We start from the raw sequence: 14523 nt of genomic DNA on the forward strand, positions 1-14523 counted from the left end.
GGGGCTCGTTGGGGCTGGACGACATGGAGGCTCAGCAGGGACGGTGGCTAGGCTCGGCAGGGACATTGTTGAGTTCGAGCCTGAGGTGTCCAGTAGAGCCCCTAGTGCCAGGTACATTGTCACTACCATTTTTTTAGGGCTTTTGTTGAGATTTTGATTCAAAATGAAAATGTGGGTTTTATTGTTCTTGAAATTCAGAAATTGTATGTTAATTTTGAGTTTTTTTTATTGGTGGGTTTCTTGCTTCTTTTGTTTCTAAATGTTCATTTGGCTTATGAATTTACTGTGTTTATGTAAAACAATTATGACTATTATGTTGAAAAATTGAGATGAATTTGTTGGATTGCAAGTTTAGGATTTAAAAACTCAATTAGTTAAGACATTTCTAGCTTCAACATATTGTGGATTTACGGATTTAATTACAATCATTAAATAGTTTTCTAATTTAATAAAGCTTCTATTATGTAGCACAACTGTGTTTGGAGTTTCCACAGAATCTATGCAACTGTCTTATGATTCTAGAGGGAATAGTGTACCAACAATTCCCTTGCTTATGCAAGGCCACTTATATGCTCAAGGAGGCCTAAGGGTATGCCACTTCTCTTGTTCATCTCAACAATTTTCATTCCTGATTTCGAATCTTTGAATGTGATACGTGCAAAATTTTGTTTAGAACTTCGTAGAAGGCGCTTGAAACATTTCTTACATTCATGGTTGGATGAAAAATTATGCTGATTTTAGTATCTGTAGGGACTTATTCTCAGTTTTCTCATGTTTAGGCAGAAGGGATCTTCAGGATCAATGCAGGAAATAGTCAAGAGGAGATTGTTCGGGATGGCTAGGGAGAAGACTATTTTCCATGAATTTTTTGGAAAAAAACAATGGTTGGTATGCATTTATAAAGTAGAAATGAGGCAATTTTTAGGAAAAAAACAATGGTTGGTATGCATTTCTAAATCTATCATATCTCATTTTCCTTGAATTATTGTTTTTCATTTCTCTGTTTTGGGTCTTGTTCAGTATCATGCTATTTATTAAACATTATTTCTGGTTTGATTCTTATTTGGTTTAAGTATAGTCTTTTATTTCTCTAAGAATATTGACGTTGCACAACATCTGTTTCCAAATATGTTTCAATGATACTGTTAGTGTAGCCTTGTAGTTTTCTTCTACATTATTGTTTGTTCAAGCTGAATTGGGTTAATGTGAGGTGTAACAATGACACATATTTGGCCATTGATAAATTCTACGCTGTCGAATTCTGATTCTTGATGAAGAGAGGATAAAACATATGTGAATGGGCTCCAAATAATTGAGAATGTATGTCCTCTAAATAAAGTTGTGACTTTTATTTCATTTGTTTTGTTTTTTAGTCAATTGGTACCAATCTTAAATCTTACTTTGCAAGGTTTGAGAGGTTTTATTGTTAGTAAATAAAATAAACAACTTTGGTGACTTGAAAGAAAATGCAACTTTAATTTTCAAGATATTTTTCTCTTCTTTTAATCTTGCGTATTTGTAGATTACTAGATTGCTTAGTTTTATTATGTTTGAGCCTCATGATTATGACTTCTGCTGAAATATTTGTTCTGCTGAACTTAATGTATATATTTTGTACTAATAATAGATTTGCGGTGCCAACGCTCTAAATATCTTAAGCTTGCATTATTATTTGAGGTCTGTAGTAGTACCATTAACACTAGTTGTAGAGCTCAATTTTGTGGTGTGTCAATCAGAATAGTATAGCTTCATTGTTATTTTTATGTTTTAACTTTTCTAGATATAAAAGCTGCAATATTTTCTTATGTTTATCTTATAAAAAATATCACAGGATGGGATATACACTTATAATGTTAATTCATTTATAGGATTTTAAAAGACTAACCATAAAGATAATTGGCACGTAAGCCTTTACAGTAAAAAATTTCTCTTGGGCCGTGTATCCAAATTGGATCACTTAAGTTTTGATTTACAATGTAGTTAAATATATATTTTTGTTATAAATTCTATCTTCTTTTTTGCATCAACTTCATCCACTTAAGGGTTGTATCTCTTTGATTGATTGTTTGGCTGCTCTTTCAACCTTTTGAAGAATTATAAAATAGTCATCCATACATTGAGCTTGGTTTTGTAATTTTGTTCATAGGAGCAGTCTCAGTTGATGTCAATGGATCATGTGAGAGGGGTAAATGTTGCAAACTTAGCTGATATGGAGCAAAGTCGTATGCTTGCTAATACATTAGCTCAGAACAATGATCCTAAATTTCATGTTTGTAAGCTATGGTGTGCTACAACTCTATGATGCTCTTGTTTTCAACATGAAGATATTCTTCTGCACGTGTTTATTGCTTCTAACTTTCATATATATTTTTTCCATGTCTTTTTGAGTGTGTGTGATGATACAAGTATTGATAATAATCAATCATAAATGATTCTTATATCTCTCTATTTTCAGTTATTGCATGGGAAGAAAAATAAAGCACTAGGTCCCTGAAGATTGGGTCTGTGAATCTGGGAAGAGAGATGAAGCTGTCACAATAGCAATGAGCAAGGGGCAATTGTCAATTTCATAGCTTCATTCCAAGAAGAAAAAGCCAGTAGAAACTGGTAAAGTTAAGTTCATTCCTCATGAAGAAATCCTTAAGCTATCTTCAGAGACCTTCTAATAATAATAAAAAATTGTATTGCTGTGAAATCATTCCTTGCTTGAAAAGAAAGCATTTTTTTTTGGTGTAGCACTCCTTGCTTTAAGGAATACTCAATGCTTCTTTGTGACTAGCACTTGTGGTTGTAGTTTTGATAGTTTTTCATGAGGGCCTCTTTGCTGTCTTTGTTGTTCTTTGTTTGTAGTTTTATGTCTTATATGTACTATCTTAGTCTGAGGTTGTCTAGACTGTAATACAGTATAGGTGATTTCTTATCATATTTTTTTAATAAAATCTTGTTTGGTTGGGATTGAAATGATAGTGTTTATGTGAGAATAGAAATAGAATGGGAAAGAAATATCAATTCTATTGTTTGGTTGAAATTTTGTTTGGAATGGCATGGACTAACATTACTTTGACCAAAATATCCATATGCAACTATAACTATCATGTAATATGATTTTGTAAGCTGAGTAGACTAAATATTAAAATTATATTTTTGAGTAATTAATAAAAAAATTATTTTTTTGTATTTTCTTTTGAAAATTTTAGAAATCTAACATATATAATACATTACATTTTGGAAAAGGGATATATTTTTTTTTAAATCTAAATGAAAATTGTAGCTGCATTTTAAAAAAAATAAAAAAAATTACTTTTAAAGGCATGCAAAGCGAGTCCTAAAATCTTAATTTAAAGGTACACAACATGATCTTTTAGGACTCACATTGCGAGTCCCAAAAAATTATTTAAAGGCACTTAACCAGATTTTTTAGGACTCGCATTGTGAGTCCTAAAAACTTAATTAAAGGCACTCAACCAGATTTTTTAGGACTCCCTTTGCGAGTCCTAAAAAACCTCAATTTTTAAGGCTCTCAAATAGAGGACTCGCACCCCGCGAGTCCTAAAAACTTTTTTAGGACTCGCAATGCTAGTCCTAAAAAACCTTTTTTGTAGTAGTGTTGGAGAGAGGCACAGCGTCTGGTTCCATTTTTTATGGCTCTTTGAGATGAGTTTGAAGGTCTTCATGGAACAATCTTGCATCGCAGTTCTCTTCCGTCGGTTGATTCGGTGGTTAATGAGTTGTTAGCATAAGAGATACGCTTGAAGTCTCGAGTTGATAAGGGGGGGGGGGGGGGGTGGCGGAAAAGGGGATTCTTCCTTCTCCAAATCCATCTATCTTTGCAGTTCCTCATCGGCCAGCCTCCAACAATCAACAAATGACTCAAGCCAAGGTTGGCTACGACGAATGCAGTTTTTGCAAGCAAAGGGGACACTGGAAGGCTCAATGTCCCAAACTGCTGAACAGGGCGCAATCACCAGATCAGCCTCCACACTGGAAATCTGGAAACCAAGCTCACCGACCTCTTCATTCTATGTCTTTGAACATGGCAGCTATTGTTCCACCTGCAGATTCTGGAAGCACTCCTAGTACCTCGATTGCTACACTCACAGAGCAGTTTTAGAAGTTCATTGCCTCGCAGCCACATGCCATGTCAGCCCCCTCACACATAGGTTTACCTTCTAGTAGCACACCAGGTATATCTTCCTCTATATGGGTCCTTGACTCTGGAGCTTCACATCATATGTCACCTAATTCCAATTCTTTCTTGTCCATTAAATCAGCACCCTCTGTATCTGTCATGACCGCTGATGGCACTCCCATGCACTACAACAAAAAAGGCCATTTGACAATTATCTCTGATAGTCAAAGTGGTTTCGTGCAAGGCAGGAATATAGCTCATAATATTATGATTTGCCAAGATTTAGTGAAGGGTTATGGGAGGCAAAGTACTAGCTCATCTTGTATGATTAAAATAGACCTTCAAAAAGCTTATGACACCTTGGATTGGAATTTTTTGCAAGAAATGATGATTGCTCTAAATTTTCCATCTAAGTTTATCAATTTGATTATGGTCTGTGTTACTACTCCAAGATTCTCTTTCATGATCAATGGGGCTCAAACAGGTTGCTTGAAGTCTAGGAGAGGTCTTAGGCAAGGGGATCCGCTATCCCCTCTGTTGTTTGTAATCGGTAGGGAGTATCTGTCGAGGATAATGGTGGCAGTTGGGAATAATAAGGATTTTAAATATCATCCAAGATGTGAGTATTTGGAGTTAAATCATCTCTGCTTTGCAGATGATTTGCTTTTGTTTAGCAAAGGAACCTTTAAAGCCATACATATTTTACTCAGGGGTTTTCAGTTGTTCTCAGATACTTCTGGTTTAAAAGCTAATAAAGCTAAGTCAGCCATTTATAGTGTTGGATTGAATGGTGGAGATTGGAATAGAATCACTGATATGACTGGGTTTAGCAGAGGTAAGGTTCCTTTCAAATACTTAGGAATGACCATTAGTAATGCTAGAATAACTCCAACTGATTGTGAGTGTTTAGTTGAGAAGATGGTTAAAAGAGTTAGGATTTGGAGCTTAAGAAATCTCTCCTTTGCAGGGAGATGTACTCTTATCAATTCTGTTCTGCTTTCTATCAATTTGTACTGGTCTCAAATGATTATTTTGCCCCAGATGGTGATTAAAAGAATCAAGCAAATTTGCAGAGCTTTTCTTTGGAAAGGTTCTGATTTTATGGAAGGGCTAGGTCGTGTTTCTTGGTCTGAGATTGAGAAGAATAAGAATGTGGGAGGTCTGGGCTTCTCAGACATTGGTCTTTGGAACCGATGTGCTATTGGGAAATTTGTTTTGGGCTATAGCTAAAAAGGAGGATAACCTTTGGGTGAAGTGGGTGCATTCGGTGTATATTAAGGAGGCAGACTGGTGGGGCTATATAGCTCCTACATCTAGTAGTTGGTATTGGAAAAAAGTAGTTAGCATAAAGAATGAATTCAAGGAAATTCTGATGCATAATTTTCATGTTTGGCCTGCCTTTTCCATTGCTCAGTTCTACAAGTTGCAGAAGGACAGTTCAGATGTGAAGTGGCACTTTTCTTTCATTTGGGACAGACTTGGAGTTCCGAAACACAAATTTGTGACCTGGCTGGTTTTAAAAAATCGATTACCAACAAAGGATCGTCTTTTCAGATTTGGTTGTGTAAAAGATAAATGGTGTATCATTTGTGGAAAGGCAGAGGAAACTCATAAACACTTATTTTTTGTTTGTGAGTTTAGTAAGCTCTGTATCTCTGAGATCTTGAGATGGTTAGGCTTAGGATCTAATAAATATGAGGCTGATGGCATTATGAACTGGATTAGAAGGAATAGGCAGTCTTCGTGTTGTAGGAAGGTGCGTTGCTGTGCGTTAGTGGCTTGCATATACCATATTTGGAAAGCTGGGAATGATGCTTTGTGGAATCATTGGGTGCCAATGGTTAGCAGTGTAGTTCAACAGGTTAAAAAAGATGTCTGTAATAGGGTTGGTTATCTGAATAAAAAGAAGATGAATCAAACAGATTTAGCTTGGGTGGGGCAGTTATATTTGTAATTAATTGGTGTTTGTAATTTGTTTTGAGCTTAATAAATTTCTCTGATTTACCAAAAAAAGGCCATTTGCGTCAGTTTAGCACTGCCACAGTTGAGTTTTTGCGTCAGTGTACTATGTGACGCAATTGCCCATGACGCAAACCATAGTGTCATTTGCGTCAGTGGGGCACTCTGGTTTGCGTCAGTGGGACATTGCCACAAATGTTAAAAACGAGTATTTTTTGCGTCAGTTAGGCACTGTCACATAAAGTATTAACCAGGGAAGTTGCAAATGTTTATGCCAATTTCCCTGGCCTGTTTTGATAAAAATAATCAGCAGTAGAAACAAAAAAAACAGCAGCAGAAACAGAAAAACAGCAGTATGAACAGAAAAACAACAGTATAAGTTTTTATAAACATTTATCTAGAGTTAACATTTGTGATCAAAACTATAAAAGTAATTCAAATATCAAAGTTAATATATGTACTCTAGTGTTCTAAATTTCTAAGTGTCAAACCTACTTAAACTAAAATTTCCTCACCCACTTGCTCATTTGCTAATTGAGATACGCCATAATTGATTCAGTCCACTCATCCCGTATCTCGTTGATTTCGTCAGCCGAATATGGACTCGTATTCGTAAACTAATTAGAAAATATTTAAAATAATAAGTTAGAAATAATCATCCAAATAAAATCATGAACGATAGTTTAAATGAAAATTAAAAAGCAAAACAATACCTCATTTTTCAAGTAGGCCTTCGGTCTAGGCTGTGAAATCAAGTCTCTAGCAAATTTCATAATGTAAAAGCCACACTCGGTTGGCCCAGTCTGGTTTCGACACTATTACAACATAGTTATCCAAAGTTAAGTATTATATTTAGTAAGTTATTGGACAGCATTTCCCCTATTTCTATCATATTTCCCAAAATTTAAACACAACAAACCAATTAATCAATCAAACATGCATAATTCCCAAATTACTAAATCTTAAAAAAAAATTGGACAGCATTTCCCCTATTTCTATCATATTTCCCAAAATTTAAATAAACCTATATTCATCACATAAATACAACAAATCAAGTAATCAATCAAACATGCACAATTACAGCCTTATATCACCGCAGCACACAGTCCCAGATCCTATCTCCACTATTTTATAATTCGTACATGCTACTAAGTTCAATATATTAATTATACATTAAGGTTTAAAATATTACCTCTAATATAAAATCCTTCAAAGCTTGATCTCACCAATAAAGTTGTCAACAAAATACCTACTCAAATATAACAATATACAAAAAATTAATAAAAAATTTAACAAAATATAAAGAAAAATATCATAAAGCTATATTGTATCTAAATAAACAATAAAATGCTTAAAGAAAACAAATAATTTGTTATATGTACTCATTTGTTTACTTCAATCTGAAATAATTTTTTTTTTTAAAAAAGTTAACAACTCACATAAATAAAAATTGATTATAAATATCCTAACTAAATCAATAACAAAATATAACTTAAAAAAACAAACAATTTTAATATATACATCTTTAACCAATTAAACCCAAAATTTAAAAATAATTTTAAAAAGTTAACAAAATATAAACAAAAATTTACTAATAATAATCAAACTAAACATTTAATAAAATGAAACTTATACAAAATATATACATTAATCTATATATATATATATATACTCATTTACATAGTAAATTCAAAATTTAATTAATTTTTTAAAAAAAGTTAATAAAACTATCTAAAAATTAAAAATCCGAAATATAGTCAATTTATAAAAAAAAAATTCACAAAATTTATATTTAAATCATAAAAATTAATAAAATTACGCTTACTTGTGGTAATTGTGCAATGTGGGTTCTTGATGTAGAAAACCCCAAAAATCCAATAAAGATTATGGGTTTTCAAATTATAATCTTCAAAAATCAAAATCAATACAAAAAAATCCAAAAAAACTATATATAAGTTTCATAAACATATATAAATCATTATTTTAACATTAAAATTGAAAAAAAAATGGCTGAAAACGTACCTAAATGTGGAGAACCTCGGTTGGGCGCCACTGGTTTGGGAGGAAAACGCAGTCTGAAATTATGGTTTGAGTGAAATGGGGCTCAGCTGGGACGATGAGGGTTTTAATATAGGAGACCCAGTTGCGTCAGTGCCCCACTGACGCAAACGCTCTGTTACCGTCAGTGGGCCACTGACACCGTTAACGGCCCGTTTGCGTCAGTGCCCCACTGACACAAATGGTCCCATTAAACAGCGTCAGTGTACGTTATGACGCAATTGGGCCCTCATTTGTGGCAGTGTCCAACTACCACAAATGCTAATTCTTGGTCAACAGCGTCAGTCAACTGCGTTGACTGACGCGTTTGACTGACACAATTGCCCCTTTTTGTAGTAGTGATGCCATTAGCATGGATTGGCTCGATTTGCACTCCAAAAATGTCATTATCTTATGTATATCATATTCCAAATCTTACTTTGAATCTTGTCTTTGTTGGTCAATTATGTGACTCTGGTTTCTCAGTTATTTTCTCCAATTCTTGTTGTTATGTGCAAGATCCTCATTCCAAAAATCTGATTGGGACAGGCTGTAGGCAGGGGGGCTTTACATTTTAGATGAGCTGAGAGTTCCTGATGTTGCAGCTTCTAGTGTCGATTTGTCTTCATTTCGCTTAAGTTCATTTTCGTCTAGTTTTTATTTATGGCATTCTCGTCTTAGCTTTCACAGGAGCATTAGGAAAGCTACCAACCCATAATATTTCAGATTTTCGTGGTTGCAAATTGGCAAAATTTTCTGCTTTACCTTTTTATAAGAGTGTTTCTGTTTCTCTTCCACCTTTTGATTTGATTCACTCTGATGTGTGGGGGCCATCACCCGTTCTAACAAAAGGTGGATCACGTTACTATGTCTTTTTTATCGATGATTATACTCGTTTTTGTTGGGTCTATCTTATGAAACATCGTTCTGATTTCCTCGAGATTTATCATATGTTTCGTGCTTTTGTTAAAACTCAACATAATGTTGTTATCAAATGTTTTCGATGTGATCTGGGTGGTGAATATACCTCCAATCGTTTCTCTAACTTGCTTGCTTTTGATGGTACCTTACATCAAACCTCTTGTACCGATACACCAGAGCAAAATGGGGTTGCCGAAAGAAAACACAAACACATTGTTGAAACTGCTCGTTCTCTCTTATTGTCCGCTTAAGTTCCTAGTGAGTTCTGGGGGGAAGCCATTCTGACTGCAGTTTATTCAATCAATAGAATTCTGTCATCTGTCACTTCAGGTCTGTCTCCCTTTGAAAAACTTTATGGTCATGCTCCTGATTATTCTTCATTGAGAGTCTTTGGTTCCACTTGTTTTTTTCTCTATCCTCATGTTGAACGTAGTAAGCTTACTTCTCGTTCCACTCTTTGTGTATTTATTGGTTATGGTGAAGATAAAAAAGAATATCGATGTTATGATCCTGTTAGTCAGAAACTCTATGTTTCTCATCATGTTGTGTTTCTTGAGAATATACCTTTCTACTCCATTCCATCAGATACCCCCAATCTCCACAAATATGACCTCACTTGTATTGATCCATTTGATTCTTTTACTGTTGATACTCTTAACTCTGCAGATGTCGGTTCTCAGCTTGTCGAAGTCCCTTCTGTCCCTACTACTGCCCAAGATGCTTATGAGATTGTGGATCTTGCTCCTCCTCCTCCTCGCTACCCTCAAATAATTCGTAAGTCCACACAGTTACCTGATTTTGTCTACTCCACTTATTCTGATTCTTTCTCTTCTTTTTTGACTTCTATCACCAACTCTCTGAGCCCTCTTCCTATAAAGAGGTTATTCTTGACCCTCTTTGGCAGCAGACAATGATTAAAGAACTCTCTGCATTGTACAAGACATGTACTTGAGATATTGTTCTCTTCCTGTGGGGAAGCGTGCTATTGGTTCCCATTGGGTTTACAAGATCAAGACTAAGTCTGATGGGTCAGTAGAGTGGTACAAAGCTCGTTTGGTTGCTAAAGGCTTTGCTCAGGAGTATGGGATGGATTATGAGGAAACTTTCGCTCTAGTTTCCAAACATAACACTATTCGTACTCTCATTGCTGCTGCGTCTGCTCCACAGTGGTCCATTTATCAAATGGACGTTAAAAACGCCTTCTTGAACGGGAATCTTCAAGAAGAAGTTTACATGGTTCCTCCACCAGGTGTTCCTCATAATTCAGAAGAATTTTACATATTGAAGAAGGCTCTTTATGGGCTTAAACAAGCTCCCTGAGCCTGGTTTGAAAAATTCTCCATCGTGATTACTTTTCTCGGCTTCCATCCCAGTGCACATGATTTAGCTCTCTTTGTTAGGTGTACTTCTTCGGGCCGCACTTTACTCTCTTTATATGTTGATGATATGATTATCACTGGGGATGATGCGAATGGGATAATGGAGTTGAAAATGCACTTGGCTCGTGAATTTGAGATGAAAGATTTGGGTTCCCTATGATACTTTTAAGGGATAGAAGTAACTTACTCTCCTCGGGGCTATCTTCTTTCTCAATCTAAGTACATTGCTGACATTCTCGATCAGGCTCGTCTCTCTGATGCTCACACTCTTGATACCCCTCTTGAGCTTAATGCCAGGTATTCTTCATCTGATGGTGTTGCCTTGTCAGATCCCTCTCTATATCACACTCTAGTTGGTAGCTTAGTGTACCTTACTATCACCAGGCCAGACATCGCTTATGCAGTTCACATTGTCAGTCATTTTGTTGCATCTCCCACTATCGTTCATTGGGCAGTTGTGCTTTGTATTCTTTAATATCTTTGGGGAACTCAATTTCAGAGTATGCTTTTTCCATCTACGTCTACTTTAGAGTTACGTGCCTACTTAGATGCAGATTGGGGTGGTGATTGTACTGATCGCAAATCTACCACTGGTTTTTGTATATTTTTGGGAGATTCTCTTATTTCTTTGAAGAGTAAAAATCAGACTGTTGTCTCTCGTTCGTCTACAGAAGCAGAATATCGTGCCATGGCCTCCACTACCGCTGAAATTGTTTGGTTGCGTTGGTTACTTGCCGACATGGGTGTTATTCTCTCAAATCCCACTCCGATGTGACAATGTTAGTGCTATTCAGATTACTCACAACTTCGTTTTTTATGAGCGCACGAAACATATTGAGATAGATTGTCATCTTACTCGTCACCACTATCAAAATGGGACCATCACCTTACCATTTGTCACTTCCGCTATGCAGACTGCCGACTTGTTTACGAAGGCTCATTCTATTTCTCGTTTTCATTTCTTAGTTAGCAAACTCTCGATGCTTCCCACAAATGCATCGTGAGTTTGAGGGGGGATGTTAATAATATAAGTTTTATTAATATGTAAGGGTAGTTTAGTCTTTTAGCCTCTCATTATTTTGGCTATATATTTTGTTGCTCTTGTACTCTTATCTCTATCTGTACGCCCTGGTTTTCCCACGGGCTGATTAGCAGGTCGAGCCTCGGACTAATCAAGGTTAGTCCGTAAACTTCCCCAGGTCGGAGATCTTGTTTTCCAGGTCGTACCCACTTAGCTCGAGGTATCCTCAAGAACTCGCCAAGGCTGCCCAAGACTGGGGGAAGGAATCCTTAAGGCCGAAGGTTAGGTCAGTGAAGCAGCTCGTGGTGCGAGCTGCTGCTCGTGGATCTCTGACCCTTTGTAAAGTCAACATATGCAAGATAAACGTGCCTATATCTGACATCACGTGTCCGATATCTCCCTGACTTCCCGGACACACAGCAGGAATGTGTGCATTCAGACACCCACGGCTGGGTTGGGCCGTGCGGCCCATTATCTCCTTACATACTGATTAGACCACACTTATGTGTCAGGTTTAGGAATTAATCATAAATGTTATAGAGTTGATATGACAAATGGTAAGGTCACGGGATGACCTCCCTACCAACTTCCAGGTGCCTTCTCCTATAAATATGGGGACCCTGGGAGTTGATAGGGGTTGGAAAAAATAGTCTCTGGAGAGATATATACTTTGTAATCAAATACCCAGAATAGATCAATAATATTGACTAGTGGAGTATAAGGATTTTAACCTTTGAACCACTTAAAAATGTGTCTTGAGTCACCTAGTTTATTCTCTAAGATTTCGTATCTGTGACGGTTCTACTTTCAGTACTAGTCCCTTTCTCTTCTTCTCTTAATTACCTGTTGACGAAGAACCGCGTCAACAGTTTGGTGCTTTCATTGAGAGCTAGTTCAACTAGTGCTGCCATAAACATCCAACTATGGTGACCACCCGATCCAGGCATGGCAACGAAACAGAACAACATGATGGGCAGGAGGCCCACCATGTTGCCATCCCGGATGAGTAAATTCCTGAAGTCCAGCAGAGGCCAGGAAAGCAGCTAGCGGGCCAAGACGACACTGGTAGCTTAGCATCCCGGCCACCTAATCCGAATCCGTGTTATTATACTGCGGTGGAAATGGAGAATGCTCAGCTAAGGAGCCAGTTAGCAACAGCCGGTCGGCAAATCCAGGATATTCTGGCCCGACTACCCCCTCTCACAACCAACGTTAACGCTTGAGAGAGGCAAGGTGAGGCTCCTAAGTCTCACCGGGGTAATCGGCCCAGGCATAGCCGGTCGGATAGGCCTCATGCAACCAACTCCACCCCTTCATCACACCATCAAGAGGCAAACTTCAGGGAAATGCCTGGGGTCGGACAACAGCAATACAGCCTTTCGGTTAGGACGTCAACCCCTAGCTCTCAACCTTCCTCGAGGGCGCCCAGGAGAGCTCGAGGAAACTCCCGAAGGAGATCCGGGGCGGGCCAGCAGCGCCAGCCCGTCCCAGAAGACCGTCCTGCGCCTCGTCCAGCTCGCCCAGGGCGGGACCAGCAAGCTGGCAGGGCCGAAAGGCCCCCGCCAAATTTGATCCGTCCGGACGGAACTAGGATCGCCTCCCCAGTCAGGCATCCTCCTTCTCCAATCAGATACCCATCTCCCTAGCCCGTTTGGGACATCCCGGCCTACGGGAGTAGTAGGAGAGACCCGCCGTCGGCTGGGCCTTCCTAGCGCAGCAGGGTGCCAGGGGAAGGATCAGATTGTAACCTCCAAAGACGCACTCCAAGCCTATCCAGCAGGAGCCACTGGACCGGTAGTCGCCGGAATGATCTCTCGGGAGGAGACCTACGTCAGCGACTGAGTTCGGCACAAAGCCACCAGACCACCCAGGGAGGTGACCTTCGAGATCGCCTCAACTCTCACAGAGACGATCGAACCGGGGATGGTAGGCAGACCCGCTCGGCGGGAGTCCGATCCGAAGTACGTAACGGAGGGAATGTCCCAAATAACCTATCTCAAGATAGGAGGGGCAACAACCCACCTAATATGTACAATGGGTCCGGAGCTGTGGAACAGCCCCGGAATAACCCAGGATCTTAGGACAAAACCCTCGAGCACCTAACTCAGATGGAGGAGCTGATGAGACAGCTCCTAACAGAAAAAGAAAAAGACGAGTATGATTCGGGCGACGAAATGGAACTCTTCGCCCCCAATATAGCAGCGACGGCCTACCCATCTGGTTTCCGTATGCCCCATTTGTTAAAGTTCAACGGAGAAGGGGACCCGTCGGATCATTTGGGGATGTTCAACACCCTAATGATGGCTCATAACATTGGCCCGGAGCTGCGTTGCTTGATCTTCCCTTCCAAACTAATCGGACCTGCCAGGCAGTGGTTCAAGCAAAGTAAAAGACAGTCAATCAGCTCCTGGAAGACTTTTTCAGCTGACTTCAAAAGGGCATTCCGTGCCTCCCAGGCCACCCGAGTCCAAGCCGATTCCCTAGCTAACGTGAGACAGCAGCCCGGTGAAACGCTAAAAGCCTACTTGAGCAGATTCGCGAATGTCGCTGCTCGAGCCCGAGACGCTGACGATAGCTCTAAGCTCATGGCCGTGAGAACCGGAATCCTGGTCGGAGGAGACCTGTGGAAAGATATTCAGAGGAAGGGAGTCAGCTCGGTTAACGAATTCCTTAACAGAGCCCAAGAGTGGATAAACTTAGAAGAAGCTGAAGCTTCAGCCGCGGGGACCAGCCAGGTTCCCGAGAAGCCCGCTGGAGCGGGGACGGAGATCGTAGTGGCGATTCCCGACGTCGCACAGAACAACCAGCCCGGCGGTGGAAAAAGAAAGGGAAACGGTGAAAACAGCCAGCACGGTCAAAAGAAGAATAAGTCTGTGGATAAATTCAAGCCCGTGTTCACAACATATACCGAGGTCACCCAGTCCAAGGAAAATATTTTCCTGCCCAACGCTGCTCGGGTCCCTTGGAAAAGGCCGGAGCCATTAAAGCACCACAAGGGAAAGAGAGATACTTCAAAATTCTGCCGTTTCCATAACGACGTCGGCCACAATACCGACGACTGCAGGCATCTAAAAGAT

At 39.0% G+C, this 14523-nt stretch overlaps 1 long non-coding RNA gene across 2 annotated transcripts; it reads left to right on the top strand.

The window, feature by feature from the left end:
• The first annotated feature begins 66 nt into the window (after positions 1–66).
• LOC133793887 (uncharacterized) lies at positions 67–2673 on the top strand. Of its 2 annotated transcripts, XR_009875008.1 has the most exons (5): positions 67–111; positions 469–589; positions 780–884; positions 2147–2273; positions 2456–2673. It is a non-coding gene; the product is annotated as an uncharacterized LOC133793887 (long non-coding RNA). The 2 variants fall into 2 exon arrangements; XR_009875007.1 differs by lacking the exon at positions 2456–2673 and having other exon boundaries at positions 2147–2440.
• The last annotated feature ends 11850 nt before the right edge of the window (positions 2674–14523 follow it).

This window comes from Humulus lupulus, chromosome 8 (assembly GCF_963169125.1).
Source record: "Humulus lupulus chromosome 8, drHumLupu1.1, whole genome shotgun sequence".
NCBI lineage: Eukaryota > Viridiplantae > Streptophyta > Magnoliopsida > Rosales > Cannabaceae > Humulus > Humulus lupulus.